Source organism: Hyla sarda, chromosome 4, assembly GCF_029499605.1.
Source record: "Hyla sarda isolate aHylSar1 chromosome 4, aHylSar1.hap1, whole genome shotgun sequence".
Classification (NCBI taxonomy): Eukaryota; Metazoa; Chordata; class Amphibia; order Anura; family Hylidae; genus Hyla; species Hyla sarda.
The window spans coordinates 378649431-378664315 of NC_079192.1; the positions used below are offsets into that span (position 1 = coordinate 378649431).

At 43.3% G+C, this 14885-nt stretch overlaps 1 protein-coding gene across 7 annotated transcripts in view; it reads right to left on the reverse strand.

Annotated features, from left to right (window-relative positions):
- The window catches only part of LOC130267318 (zona pellucida sperm-binding protein 4-like), a 112936-nt gene that overhangs the window by 50125 nt on the left and 47926 nt on the right, over window positions 1–14885 (reverse strand). For 3 of the 7 annotated variants that reach the window (XM_056516872.1, XM_056516873.1, XM_056516874.1), the window contains exon 2: window positions 12998–13081. The exons of 1 other annotated variant lie outside the window; for it this stretch is intronic. The gene's annotated coding sequence lies outside the window, so the exon portion shown is untranslated. Of the gene's footprint in view, window positions 1–2600; window positions 2678–6026; window positions 6115–12997; window positions 13082–14885 lie in introns of all 7 variants that reach the window. 3 more of the 7 variants (XM_056516869.1, XM_056516870.1, XM_056516871.1) reach the window with 2 other exon arrangements.

A 14885-nucleotide genomic window follows, 5' to 3' on the forward strand; every position in this document is an offset into this window, starting at 1 on the left:
CCCATGACCGGTATTTTTCTGAGGGAAAGGTGGCAACCCTACTAGGATTCCACTGAGTTTTTTTACCCACCAGCAAAAATGTTTTTCTGGTGTTTTTCCTGGTGTATGGAAACAGCCAGTTTTGTCCCCTGTGGCAGTTTTTTTACTTCCTTCAGGGTACCACTCTGTGGGTTGGATGCTGAGTGCCCAGTCCACAGAGTGTAAGGTGATGAGGAGTGATGTACAGCATCATTACTCACCTCCCCCGGCTGTATAGTATACAGTTACCCTCACTGGTAACGTCAGGTTGTTGCTGCTTGGTTGGTATTGTGCCGAAAATAAATGATATGGGGAACCCTATGCGTTTTTTTATTTATTTAATGCATAGGGTTCTCCGTATTTTTATACAGCCAGATACCAACCAAGCAGCAACAGCCTGACGTTACCAGGGTGGGTGAGGACCATTGTTACTTGCCCTCTAGTGATGAGTGGCATAGGTCATATTCGAATTCGCGATATTTCGCGAATATATGGAAGAATATTCGTCATATATTCGCCAAATTCGCATACTCGTTATATTAGTTTTTTCGCATATGCGAAAATATACGCGCATATTCTCGAATATTGAGCCCTCCCTTCTTTAATGGTATAGGGAACTATGACAAGTGCATTAACTGATTTTTTTTGCCCATTGAAACCAATAGGCCTATTGTGGTCTATGGGGATCTCACAGCATGTGAAACAATTAGATGAGCAGGACTGTCTCAGCAGCACAGTGGATGAGAGACCACCATGGGTTCGAGTCCGAGGGTGGGACAGAGTGTTACAGTGCTGTGGTTTAACTTTACTTTACTGGAAAAGCAGCTAAGTTGCCCATAGCAACCAATCAGATCGCTTGCTTAATTTTTCACAAGACCTCTGCAAAATGAAAGAAGCGATCTGATTGGTTGCTATGGGCAACTCAGAAACTTTTCCTGGAAAAGTTTCTGAGTTGCCCATCGCAACCAGATTGCTTCCTTCATTTTTCATAGGCCTTTTCAAAAATGAAAGAAGCAATCTGATTGGTTGCTATGGGCAACTGCACAACTCTTCCTCTACACTGGTTTTGATGAATCGCCCCCATAGAGGGAGATTTATCAAAACCTGTCTAGAGGAAAAGTTTCGGAGTTGCCCATAGCAACCAATCAGAGCGCTTCTTTCATTTTTCAGAGGCCTTTTCAAAAATGAAGTAAGCAATCTGATTGGTTGCTATGGACAACTGCACAACTCTTCCTCTACACTGGTTTTCCGCATATGCGCATATTCGCGAATATTGAGTCCTCCCTTATTTAAAAGTATAGGGAACTGTGACTGGTGAATTAACTCTGTGATTTTTTGCCCATTGTGCTCTATGGGGATCTCACGGCATGTAAAACAGTAAGATAAGCAGGACCGTCTCGGCAGCACAGTAGATGGGAGGCCACCACGGGTTCGAGTCCCAGGGTCAGACAGAGTGTTACAGTGCTGTGGTTTAACTTTACTTTCCTGGAAAAGCAGCTGAGTTGCCCATAGCAACCAATCAGATTGATTCTTTAATTTTTCACAAGGCCGCTGCAAAATGAAGGAAGCAATCTGATTGGTTGCTATGGGCAACTCAAAAACTTTTCCTCTGGACAGGTTTTGATAAATCTCCCTCTATGGTGGAGATTCATCAAAACCAGTGTAGAGGAAGAGTTGTGCAGTTGCCCATAGCAACCAATCAGATTGCTTCTTTCATTTTTGAAAAGGCCTCTGAAAAATGAAGGAAGCAATCTGGTTGCTATGGGCAACTCAGAAACTTTTGCAGGAAAAGTTTCTGAGTTGCCCATAGCAACCAATCAGATCGCTTCTTTAATTTTGCAGAGGCCTTGTGAAAAATGAAAGAAGCAATCTGATTGGTTGCTATGGGCAACTGCACAACTCTTCCTCTACACTGGTTTTGATGAATCTCCACCATAGAGGGAGATTTATCAAAACCTGTCAAGAGGAAAAGTTTCTGAGTTGCCCATAGCAACCAATCAGATCGCGTCTTTCATTTTTCAGAGGCTTTTTCAAAAATGAAAGAAGCGATCTGATTGGTTGCTATGGGCAACTCAGCAGCTTTTCCAGGAAAGTAAAGTTAAACCATAACACTGTAAAACTATGTCCCACCCCGGGACTCAAACCCGTGGTGGTCTCCCATCCACTGTGCTGCCAAGACGGCCCTGCTTATCTTACTGTTTTACATGGGGAAAAAAAGCGAATATTCGTAATTACAAATATATAGTGCTATATTAGTAATATTCGCGAATATGCGATATTCGCGATTAAAATTCAAATTGCAAATATTGGCGAGCAACACTATTGCCCTCCCCAGCCTAAATAATGCAGCCTGTTACCGCCTAGGCCCAGGAGCCCCATTTTTGACGCTCCAGGCCTGTTGGTACAGGCTCTACCCGGCACCCCATGTGGCGGTGGGTGCCGGGGTAATAATTGGAGGTTAGTGCTAGCTATTTTTGGGGCTAACGCTAATCCCGGGCTTAGTAATGGATTCCGTCAATAAGACCGGCTTCCACTACTAAGCTTGAAAATTCTATTTAAAAAAATCCCACAGCCCTCGTTACCATTTTATTAAAAGAAAAAAACCCAGTTCATCCGCCATAATCCATCGAATCCGCCGTAATCCTCCGCATACATGGATCTGAAATGAGAAGAAGAAAAGAAACACAAAAAAATGGTTATGACATTTTTGGCACCCTCCGCTGGGGAGAGCACCCATAATGCAATGTCTACTCAAACAGGGAGCCTCCAGTTGGTGCAAAACTACAACTCCCAGCATGCCCAGACAGACTCCTTTGGCTGCCTGGGCATGCTGGGAGTTGTAGTTTAGCAACAGCTAGAGTCTCCCTGTCTGGGAAGACACTGCCAGAAGGGTCTATTCACATTATACAAAACGGACAATGTGAACAGAGCCTCAGACCTGGCTCCCACCTGTAGCTCCACCCCCTAATGATGTCATCACTAGGGGGCGAAGCTACACCGACGCAGCCGGTACTGGAGGGAGGTAAGGAGACTTCTTCATCTTCTGTATACACTATATACAGCTATCTATAGATAGCTGTATATAGTGTATACTGCCCAAAGGGTTAACCTACACTATCCAGTAGTGTAATTTAACTCTTTCCTTGCCAGGCTGGCGCATAGTGCACCGCTCAGCAAGGGGTTAAGTGAGCCGGCAATGTACGCATTGCAGACTCACTGTAATTTCTTGCTGGGCAGTAGATATATAAAATTCACATCAGGATGATAACTTCTGACACCTGTTGCGATCTGTCTATTAAGGCAGGTACTACAGCTCCCAGCATGGAGCAGAGTGTGCTCCATGTTTGGAGCAGTAGTACCTGCAGTTAAGAAAAGATCACAGCGGAAGTCACTTCTGACACCCGCTGTGATCCTCCTGTATAAAGTATACAGTGGGGATCAAAAGTTTGGGCACCCCAGGTAAAAATTTGTATTAATGTGCATAAAGAAGCCAAGGAAAGAAGGAAAAATCTCCAAAAGGCATCAAATTACAGATTAGACATTCTTATAATGTGTCAACAAAAGTTTGATTTTATTTCCATCATTTACATTTTCAAAATAACAGAAAACAAGTGTAAAGGTGTAATGTATATGTAGTGTTTTACTCTTTATTCACGGGTTAGTGTAGTGTTTTTAGTCTACATTCACACGGGCGAAGGTTTACAGTGTGTTTCCAGCTGCAGCGGAAAATTTGCGGCATCTCAAACTTGAAGCGGGAAACTTGCTATAAACCCTCGCCCGTGTGAATGTACCCTGTACATTCCCGTAGGGGACGGCTGGGCAAAACTACAACTCCCAGCATGCACTGGCAGACCGTGGATGCTGGGAGTTGTAGTTATGCAACAGCTGGAGGCACACTGGTTGGGATTGGGAAACACTGAGTTAGGTAATAGACTACCGCAATGTTTCCGCACCACTGTCTGTTTCTTAACTCAGTGTTTCCCAACCCGCGTGCCTCCAGCTGTTGCAAAACTACAACTCCCAACATGCATGGTCTGTCAGTGCATGCTGGAAGTTACAGTTTTGCAACAGCAGGAGACACACAGGTTGGGAAACACTGAGTTAGGAAAAATACAATGTTTCCCAACCAGTGTGCTCCAGTTGTTGCAATATTACAACTCCCAGCATGCCCAGACAGCCGAAGGACATGTTGGGAGTTGTAGTTATACAACAACTGGAGGAAAACAGTTTGGAGACCACTGTGTAGTGGTCTCCAAACTGTAGCCCTCCAGATGTTAAAAAACTTCAACTCCAAGCATGCCCAGACATGCTGGGAGCTGCAGTTCGGCAACATCTGAAGGGCCAGATGTTGCTGAACTACAACTCCCAGCATGCCTGGACAGTCTCAGCATGCTTTGAATCGACATCTGGCACACTACAGTTTGGAGACCACTGTATAGTGGTCTCCAAACTGGGCCCTTCCAGATGTTGCAAAACTACAACTCCCAGCATGCTGAGACTGTCCAGGCATGCTGGGAGTTGTAGTTCTACAACATCTGAAGGGCCAGATGTTACAGAACTACAACTCCCAGCATGCCTGGACTGTCTGGGCATGCTGAGAGTTGTAGTTTTGCAACATCTGGAAGGACACAGTTTGGAGACCACTGCACAGTGGTCTTCAAACTATGGCCCTCCAGATGTTGCAAAACTACAACTCCCAGCATGTTCAGACAGCCAAAGGCTGTTTGGGCATGCTGGGAGTTGTACTTTTGAAACTCCTAGAAGCTGCAGTGAAGATCAAGGTGATCTTCACTGCAGCATCTGACACCGCCGCCGCACCACTTTTCTGCCGCCGGTCCTGTTCCCCGCGTGACTGCCGCCGGTCCCGAAGTAACGGCTGCCGGTTCCCGCCGCACCCATGGCCCCTGCACATTGCCGCCATCTTTCCCCCGCTCTGCCCCGAAATCCAGTGGAGGGCAGAGGGGGAAATGAACGTTCACCCTGCCCCTGCCCTGCGATTCGCCAATCAGTACACCGATTGGCCAATCGCAGGGGATAGGAGGAGGTGGCACCCTGCCATCTCCCTCCTATCCTCTAGGATGATCGGGGCTGTCTCTCACAGCTCCGATCATCCCTATTTTCCGGGCTATCAGGTCATCAGAGACTCGATCAGCCCGGAATAGCAGCAAGTCGCCGATCTGAATTGATCAGCGATTTGCGGCAATTGCCGACCGGGGGGGGGGGGTCTCAGGAACCCCCCCAGGCATTTGCACTGGATGCCTGCTGAATGATTTCACCAGGCATCCCGGTCCCCACCCGCTGCGCGGCGGGGACCGAAATTCCCACGGGCATACAGGTACACCCTTCGTCCCCAAGAGGTTAAAGGGGCACTCCACCAAAAAACATTTTATCCTCTATCCAATGGATAGGTGATAAGATGTCCGAACGTGGTGGTCCCGCCGATGGGGACCCTGCGATCTCCGGCACGGAACCCCAATCATCAGAACTCTGCTCCATGCTGGATGACTGGTGACTACAGCCACCATGCCCCCTCCATTCATGTCTATGGGAGGAGGCCTCCTCACGCCCCCCCCCCATAGACATGAATGAAGGGGGCTTAGCATGACGTCACGAACGCGGAAGGCGGGACCCCTGCTATCAGACATTTTACCCCTATCCTTTGGATAGGGGATAAGATGTTTTTCAGTGGAGTACCCCTTTAATGAATCAGCAGAAAATCCACAATAGTAGCAAATTTGTCAATGGTAGTAAAATTCGTTGCAGAGTTTCTGCAGCAAATATCCTGCAAAAATTCTACAGTAAATCCGCCTGTGTGAACAAACCCTGAAACCCCATTCAAAAGCATTGTAGCAATGATTTTTCAGCTTATATATGCAACCACACATATATACTAAATATATATATATATATATATATTATACTAATATACTAAAACTATAATTAGTGTAAAATCTATCAGTAAAAAAGAATTCAGCACATAAGTGTTCAATGTTCACTATATACCCTACCTTATAGTTATATAGCATGTGACAAGGTGTTGATACAAGCCATGAGGCTGTGAGCACATCACATGACCAGGACTGATTTTTATGGCTTCTATTGAATGACAGCAAGCAGAGATCTTGACAATTAATGCTAAGAATATACTGAAAACTTTCGCTGAGTGTTTCCCATCCAGGGTGCCTCCAGCTGTGGCAAAATTACAACTCCAAGCATTCCCGGACGGGTTGTAGTTTTGCCACAGCTGGAGGCACCCTGGTTAAAAAACTCTGCTTTAGCTAATGAACCACTTAACTCTTTTCATTCAAAACAAACTTCAGATTTCAGTAAATCTATCTAAAAGATTTATGTTTTATTTGTCCAGATCCAAGCCGGTTGCTGTTCTGTTGCTATAAAGGACTCTGCAGAGAGGACACACTAATAAGAATATTAATAAAGATCAACTTTATTGCTAAATTGTGAAGGACATTATACTTCTGGCTAGATGATCACCATGAAGACCGTGTTATATAAAGAACATTTTATGGGATTTCATTATTACAAATAGTGAAAGAAAGGGCATCAAAGACTTCGGAGCCTGAGATTCAACTATATATTTAACTCTAAGAGATAAAGGGGGAGCAGGGAAAGGGAATTCTCCATTGTGGAGAGGAAATTCGGTAGCTCGTGGGGACATCAAGTGGTCATTTTCAGTACTGCAATTTAAAAGACAAACTTTGTGTAAACTATTTAAGGTGGCTATTACGGTGTAAAATATCAGATGGACAGTAAAAACATTGGGAGATATACAGAACATCCCTAAAATAGATTGTCCAACAGTATAACTAACACACATATATATATATATATATATATATTTATGGCCATATATTTAATATATATTTGCACAATCGTCTGTAGAGAAACGCGCCGGAGGGTGAGATGAAAGAGCACGAGGTGAAGAGTGTCCTACAGACCCTAGGGTGCGGGTCCCTACCAGGGGACAGGCAGCATTGCTTTAATAGTAATTTTACTTATGCACTGTGCAGTGTTATTTCTATTTATTGGGCCCATGTGCTTTATAGTATATAGCATATAAAATATATTTGGATATTTGTGCAATTGTTCAGATTAATTATCTACAATATTTGGAATATCTTTAGATTCCGGGCACATACAATTTGTATTGTATGTCTGTCATTTCCTCTTATGTAGATTTACCATTTGTTTCATCATATCTCGTGTTCCGCCACCACAGTTTTTAATTTGTCCAAAGTGTTTATGGGTTTTATGGGTATTTTGGGATTCTATGGATTGTATATGAGAAAATAAAATAAAATAAAAACTAAATAAAAAGCTAAAAAAAATCTATTGGATATTTTGTGTAATTTTGTCAGAATGTGTTCTTTTGGCCATCTTGTCAGGATTATCAAAGTGTGTTTAAAGGGGTACTCCGCCCCTAGACATCTTATCCCCTATACAAAGGTTTGGGGATAAGATGTCGGTTCGCTGGGGGTTAGTACGCTGGACCCACGCGATCTCGGTCCAGCACCCTGGCATTTTATGTTCAGAACCCCAGCTGCCCTAGGCTGCCGGTGGCCGTGGTCATCGCTACCCCTTTCTTAATGTCTATGGGAGGGGGTGACGGTTGTGGTCGCTCGTAATATGGCACGGAGTGGAGTTCCCTCTGTGCAGCAGATTACTTGGGTGTCAGGCCGGAGGTCCTGGGGGTTCCTGTGGCTGGAATTTCAGCGATTTTACATTTTACCCCTATACTATGGATTAGGGATATGATGTCTAGGGGCAGAGTACACCTTTACATTCAGAGACCTGTGTATTTCTTGATTTTAATGTTATATTCCATCTATGATTAAGTGACAATGTAGGGGCTGGGTGGTATGCCCCACATATTGTTGTTTATACCTGCACTCTATTAGATATAGAATACTGTATAATATAGATGGATGGACAGTTTATATAATATTTAATAGAGAACATTTCATCCGACACATGAGAAGGAAAATAGCCAACTGTGTCCTGTATCATTTGGTAGTATTTCTTAAAGCTAATGTTTTGTAGACAGATGGCTACCATGCAGCATTGGGCACCATAGTCAATAGTCTATAGATGCTATATGACAGAGCTTCCCATATCCACAGCACCCGTCTCTACATGGCGCTGGGTCACACACGGGAGACGGTGCTATGGAGAATGAAGTCCAAGAATTCAACACTCTCCTTACTAAAATGACTTGTGAAACTGATTACCCCAAGGGTTAACATTAAAGTATGATGAAAATAAAAAGGGTCCAAAAGATCCACTACATCTCTGTTCTAAATAAATATGGGGTCATCTAGGTATTGTTAAATAACACTACATTGGATGTCCACCAATGGTGGCTATCAATGAAAATGTTTTCAAAAGCCCCACATAGACAGTGATGATGATGACCAAGACGACCATGATGACCAACCTGTATAGTTCCATCTGCCTCGAAAAAGCTGGAAAGGATGGTGATCTGTATTGCTATAGTACACTGAGAGCCATATTGACATCAGGAAGGAAACAGATGAGTACGGATAAAAGAAACTTCCAGAAGGTCAACCGTCACTGCAGCACTCCACCAATATGATTGCAAAGATACACTTAAAGACTGTGAGTTAAAATTTATATTTTTTTTATACATACATATACATGTAAAAAAACAATATATATATATTTCTCTCTATCCCTCCACTTACTGAAGTATAAAATCCAGTTGATGACATCACAATGACATCATGAAGGTTCTATTCAGACAGACGAAGCTGATGACTTTCCCTCATTCACTTGCTACTACTTACTCAGGAAAGTTATATGTGAGTGCTCACTTGCGATATCTGCGATTCTAGAGAGATATTTTTCTTCGCATTCTTCATACAATGAAGGCAACAAAGAAGAGAAATCATTTAGAAAAAGAAGGAGAGAAGAAGGAGAACAAAACTGCCATCGAGCAGAGAGATAATGGCCAGGAGACTAAGAAACCAAAAAAGAACAGGTTCTTAGGTTACCTGCGAAACCCTGGGACCTGGATGAGAAGAACTTCTGACAAAGAGAAGAGAAGTTTGAGTGAACTCCCAGGACCCAGCAACATTAATGTGATGGACAGCAAAGGTAGGACCTCTTGTAATAATCAGGGACTGGAGAAAGCCAAGAAAAGGCCAAGTGTCTTAGCCCATCTGCAGACGCCATGGAAGTGGCTTGCTGACCTAAAATGGAGAGGATCATATGTACTCAATGAGGAAACTCCAGACATTTCCTCTGAACCAGGTCACAAGGAATCAGCACATGAAGCCAAGAAATGTCCAAGGGTCTCGTTAGTCAAGCTACAGGCACCTTGGAAGTGGCTTGCTGACCTAAACTGGAGAGGATCATATGTACTCAATGAGGAAACTCCAGACATTTCCTCCGAACCAGGTCACAAGCAATCAGCACATGAAGCCAAGAAATGTCCAAGGGTCGCGTTAGTCAAACTACAGGCACCTTGGAAGTGGCTTGCTGATCTAAAATGGAGAGGATCATATGTGGTCAGAGAGGAAACCCCAGGACCAAGTACATCTAAGGAGCAGCAAAAAGATGATGAGGGAGATCATACCATCCTACAGCCTGGTACGTCATCTAAAACAGTCCCCCTATCACTACACTGCTTCACTTTACACAGTATACTTGGGAAAGGAGGTTATGGCAAAGTCTACTTAGGAAGAGACATCATACGAAAAGAATATGTGGCCATTAAAGAAACAAACAAGAAGTGGTTCACAAGATATGGACACACGTTCATAGAGCGCCATGTCCTCCAACTCTCCCACCAGTGCCCTTATTTAATCCATGGCCTGGCAGCCTTCCAATCACTAAGAAGTGTCTACTATGTTATGGAGGTGGCCACCAGAGGGGATCTGAATGACTTTATCCTAAGGTACAGTCCTCTTGGTGTCAGAACAGCAACATTTATCACAGCTGAGGTGGTTTGTGGCGTACAGTTCTTACACAGTAAAGACATTGTCCATAGGGACCTCAAACCGGGAAACATTCTTCTAACCCAAGATGGCCACATCAAAATAACAGATTTTGGCCTTGCTGCGAGAGATGTATTCCTGAAGATCAGAGGTACACCGGGGTACGCAGCCCCAGAACTTGTAAAGAACAAGGCACATGGGAGAGGAGTGGACTACTATTCCATTGGCGTCATCCTCTATAAAATGCTAACTGGACGGCTTACAGTTTACATGATAAATGATCATGATGCATTTTACCCATGGTTCCTGACTCCTGACTCAGTAGACATCATAAGAGGACTGCTTTGTAAAGACCAGTTTCAGAGGTTAGGAGTTACATGCAACATCAGGACACATCAGTTTTTTGCAGACATTAACTGGAATGATGTGGAAGCCAGAAGGATGAGACCCCCAGCAAACATGACGGCAGCTCCTGCTATGATTTACCCAAATGCTGAAGAAACTGGGCAGCTTGTGGAACAACCATTGGAAATCACAGCTAAAACTCACAAGATCTTTAATGATTTTAGCTTTGTGTGTCCAGCATGGTCGGATTATTATCATCCTGTCATCATTCAGACTGAGGACAATCGGATGGGTAAAAGGCTATTCAGGAAGAAAAAACCCTAATACCCTAACCCCATCCATTTTCTACCATATTTGCTGTCAATAAAGGCTGTGGCTGCCACCATTTGTATATGTGCTTCTTTATAATGATGGTTAGGAAGCTGGGGACATTACAACACTATATTATATTCATGTGTCTTTATGGCTAATACCCCAAGTATCCCAAAGGGAGATATTGGGGGGGATTTATCAAAACCTGTCCAGAGGAAAAGTTGCCCAGTTGCCCATAGCAACCAATCAGCTTGCTTCTTTCCTTTTTAACAAGGCCTCTGCAAAAATTAAAGAAGCAATCTGATTGGTTGCTACGGGCAACTTTTCCGATGCTGCTGGGGAATGTGACAGGGGTGGGGGGGGGAATGTGACAGGGGGGAGAATGTGACAGGGGGAGAATGCGATAGGGGGGAGAATGTGACAGGGGGGAGAATGCGATAGGGGGGAGAATGTGACGAGGGGGGGGAAGGACAATGTGACAGGGGGGAGAATGTGATGGGTGGGATGTGACAAGGGGGGACAATGTGACAGGGGGCGGAATGTGACAGAGGAGGAGGGAGAATGTGACTGGGGGGAGAATGTGACGGGGGGGGGAACTAAGACAGGAGGAGAGATTGTGACTGGGGGGAGGAGATTGTGAAAGGGGGGGGGGGAGATTGTGAAAGGGGGGAGATTGTGACGTGGGGGAATGTGATGGGGGGAATGTGACAGGGGGGGAGAATGTAATGGGGGGGGGTGGAGAATGTGACAGGTGGATGAGAATGTGACAAGAGGGGGGAGAATGTGATAGGGGGGAATGTGACTGGGGTGAGATGTGATATGGCGAAGAATGTGACGGAGGGGAAGAATGTGATGGGGGAAGATGTGACCATGGGGAGAGAATCTGACAGGGGAGATAGAAATTAAATGGGGGAGATGTGAAATGGGCGGTGGACATAAAATAGGTGGATAGATGTGGAATTGGGGAGATTGGACATGAAATGGGGGGATTTCACCATTTATTTATCGCATCGCATATTGAAATCGCAATATTGAAGCCCATAATCGCAATCGCACATTTTCCACATATCGTGCAGCCCCAATATATACATATCACACTCTAGGCCGGAAGAAGCGCAACTAACGCGAAACTTCGCTGGCAGTCGCCTCGCTTCTGAGCGCCCTGCTTTGTGTCTGAGATCTGGTCGTCCGTCGTTGCCAGAGGAGTCGAGCTACTGCAGCCCTGCGGTGAGTGCGGGTACCCTGTTTGTTCTTTTGTTGGTACTTGATTTATGACTTTGGGCTTCTTTGGTCCCCAGAACCATAAGGACTCACAGGCACTAGGACTCTCCTCCTCCCCAGGGACAGACCATTACTGACAGCTGTTCACTATTAGTGACTGCGGTCTGAGCTCTCTTGTTACAAACTACTACAGTGCCCTCTTCTCTTGTTCAGTAATCTAATATATATATATATATATATATATATATATATATATAACATATATATATATATATATATATATATATATATAGTATTTTTCTTTTCTTTTTTACGTTATTTACTTTTTATTACCTGTACCAGTATTCCTGACAGGCAGTGAAAGAGTTACCATATAGTTACCACCCACACTGAATTTAGATCTATAAGCTAAGCAGCACTGCCATCTACTGACATTTTTGGGGTACTGTTAAGGATAAGTGTTGCACAGAAGATTCTAGAACACAGAGACAAGATCTGTTTTTTAGCCTCTGTATACACCCAGTATAACTGGAGATCAGAGTTAAAGGGGTATTCTAGATTTATAGATCTTATCCCCTATCAAAAGGATAGGGGATAAACTGTATGATTGCAGGGGTCCCGCTGCTTGGGACCCTCAATATCTCATTGCAGTCCCCAGCATTCTGTGCCAGGAGCTGCCTCTGGGACAGGGATGTCACGGCAACACCTCCCTAGTGACATCACGGCCACGCCCCCTCCATTCATGTCTATGGGATGTCATACCAGGCCCCCTCCAATAGGAATGAATGGAGGGGGCATAGTATGACATCAGTAGGGGGCCTGGCAGTGATGGTATGTCCCTGTCTCGGAGGCATCACCCCGGGGGCTGCACCGATACTTCTCATATCAAAGTAAGCACAGACCACTACCAGACATAGTTAGGTGCCCAATTTTTTCCTTTGCAGTGTATTTTCTAGACTTTCTTGCACAACAATGAGCAGTTCTGTTAACCTCAACATGTATTGTACCTAAAATGTAGACATATTGTAGGGCATCTCTGCACTAATATAAAAGCTAAGTAACTGATGACCATGACTGGTATTAAAAGTATAGATGGGTGAACTCTAACATAGACAAATAGGACTGACCTTCACCCACTCCTCCACATCTCCATCCTCTATGACCTCCAGTCTTTCACCTTGAGTGATGGTCAGTTCATCAGCCTGGGCTCCCTGTACAGAACACAGAAGGGAAATCATTCCAGGCAATAGGTTAGCTATGAAACCCAACTCATTCTCCCAGAAATTCAGATTTAAGAAGTCATTTAAAAATCTGTTTAACTTTCTGGCACCAGTTGATTTAAAAAAAAAAAATTTCTAACGGAGTACCCCTTAAGGACTCAGCTCTTTTTTGCAAATCTGACCACTGTCACTTTAAGCATTAATAACTCTGGGATGCTTTTACTTTTCATTATGATTCCGAGATAGTTTCTTCGTGACATATTCTACTTTATGTTAGTTGTAAATTTGCGTTGATACTTGCATCAAAAATTGATGAAAATTTAGAAAATGTTGCATTTTTTTAAAACTTTGAAACTCTCTGCTTATAAGGAAAATTGATATTCTAAATAAATTATATATTAACTCACAAATACAATATATTTACTTAATGTTTCCATCATAAAGTTGACATGTTTTTACTTTTGGAAGACATCAGAGGGCTTCAAAGTTCAGCAGCAATTTTCCAATTTTTCACAACATTTTCAAAATTGACCAGTTTAGTTTTTAAGTGGATTTGAGGGGCCTCCATATTAGAAATACCCCATAAATAACCCCATTATAAAAACTGCACCCCTCAAAGTATTCAAAATGACATTCAGTAAGTGTGTTAACCCTTTAGGTGTTTCACAGGAATAGCAGCAATGTATAGGAGAAAATTCAAAATCTTAAAGGGGTATTCTGGTGAAAACCTTTTTTCTTTTAAATCAACTGGTGGCAGAAAGTTATACATATTTGTAAATTACTTCTATTAAAAAATCTTAATCCTTCCTGTACTTATTAGCTGCTGAATACTACAGAGGAAATTCTTTTCTTTTTGGAATGTTCTCTGATGACATCACGAGCACAGTTCTCTCTGCTGACGTTATTATAATAATACTTTATTTATTGTTGGCCTTAGTGGGATTTGAACCTAAGTCCCCAGCACTGCAAGGCAGCAGTGCTAACCACAGAGCCACCATGCTGCCCTTAGCATACATCTGCTATGCATGGTTGCTAAAATGGACAGAGATGTCAGTAGAGAGCACTGTGCTCGTTATGTCATCAATGTTCAAAAAAGAAAGGAATTTTCTCTGTAGCATTCAGGAGCTAATAAGTACAGGAAGGATTAAGATTTTTTAATAGAAGTAATTTACAAATATGTTTAACTTTCTGCCACCAGTTGATTTAAAAGAAAAAAGGTTTTCACCGGAGTACCCCTTTAATTTTTTACACTCGCATGTTCTTGTAGACCCAGTTTTTGAATTTTTACAAGGGGTAAAAGGAGGGAAATTACCCTTAAATGTGTAACCCAATTTCTCTCGAGTAAGGAAATACCTCATATTTGGATGTAAAGTGCTCTGTGGGTGCACTAGAGGACTCAGAAGGGAAGGAACGACAATGGGGTTTTGGAGAGTGAAATTTTCTGAAATGGTTTTTGGGGGGCATGTCACATTTAGGAAGCCCCTATGGTGACAGAACAGCAAACAAAAAAAAAAAAAACACATGGCATACCATTTTGGAAACTACACCCCCCAAGGAACGGAACAAGGGGTCCAGTGAGCCTTAACACTCCACAGATGTTTGACGACTTTTCATTAAAGTTGGATGTGTAAATAAATGTTTTATTTTTTTTTTCACTAAAATACAGTTTTTTCCCCAAATTTTACATTTTTACAAGGGGTAATAGGAGAAAATGTCCCCCAAAATATGTAACCCATTCTCTTTTGAGTATGGAAATACCCCATGTGTGGACGTCAAGTGCACTGCGGGCGCACTA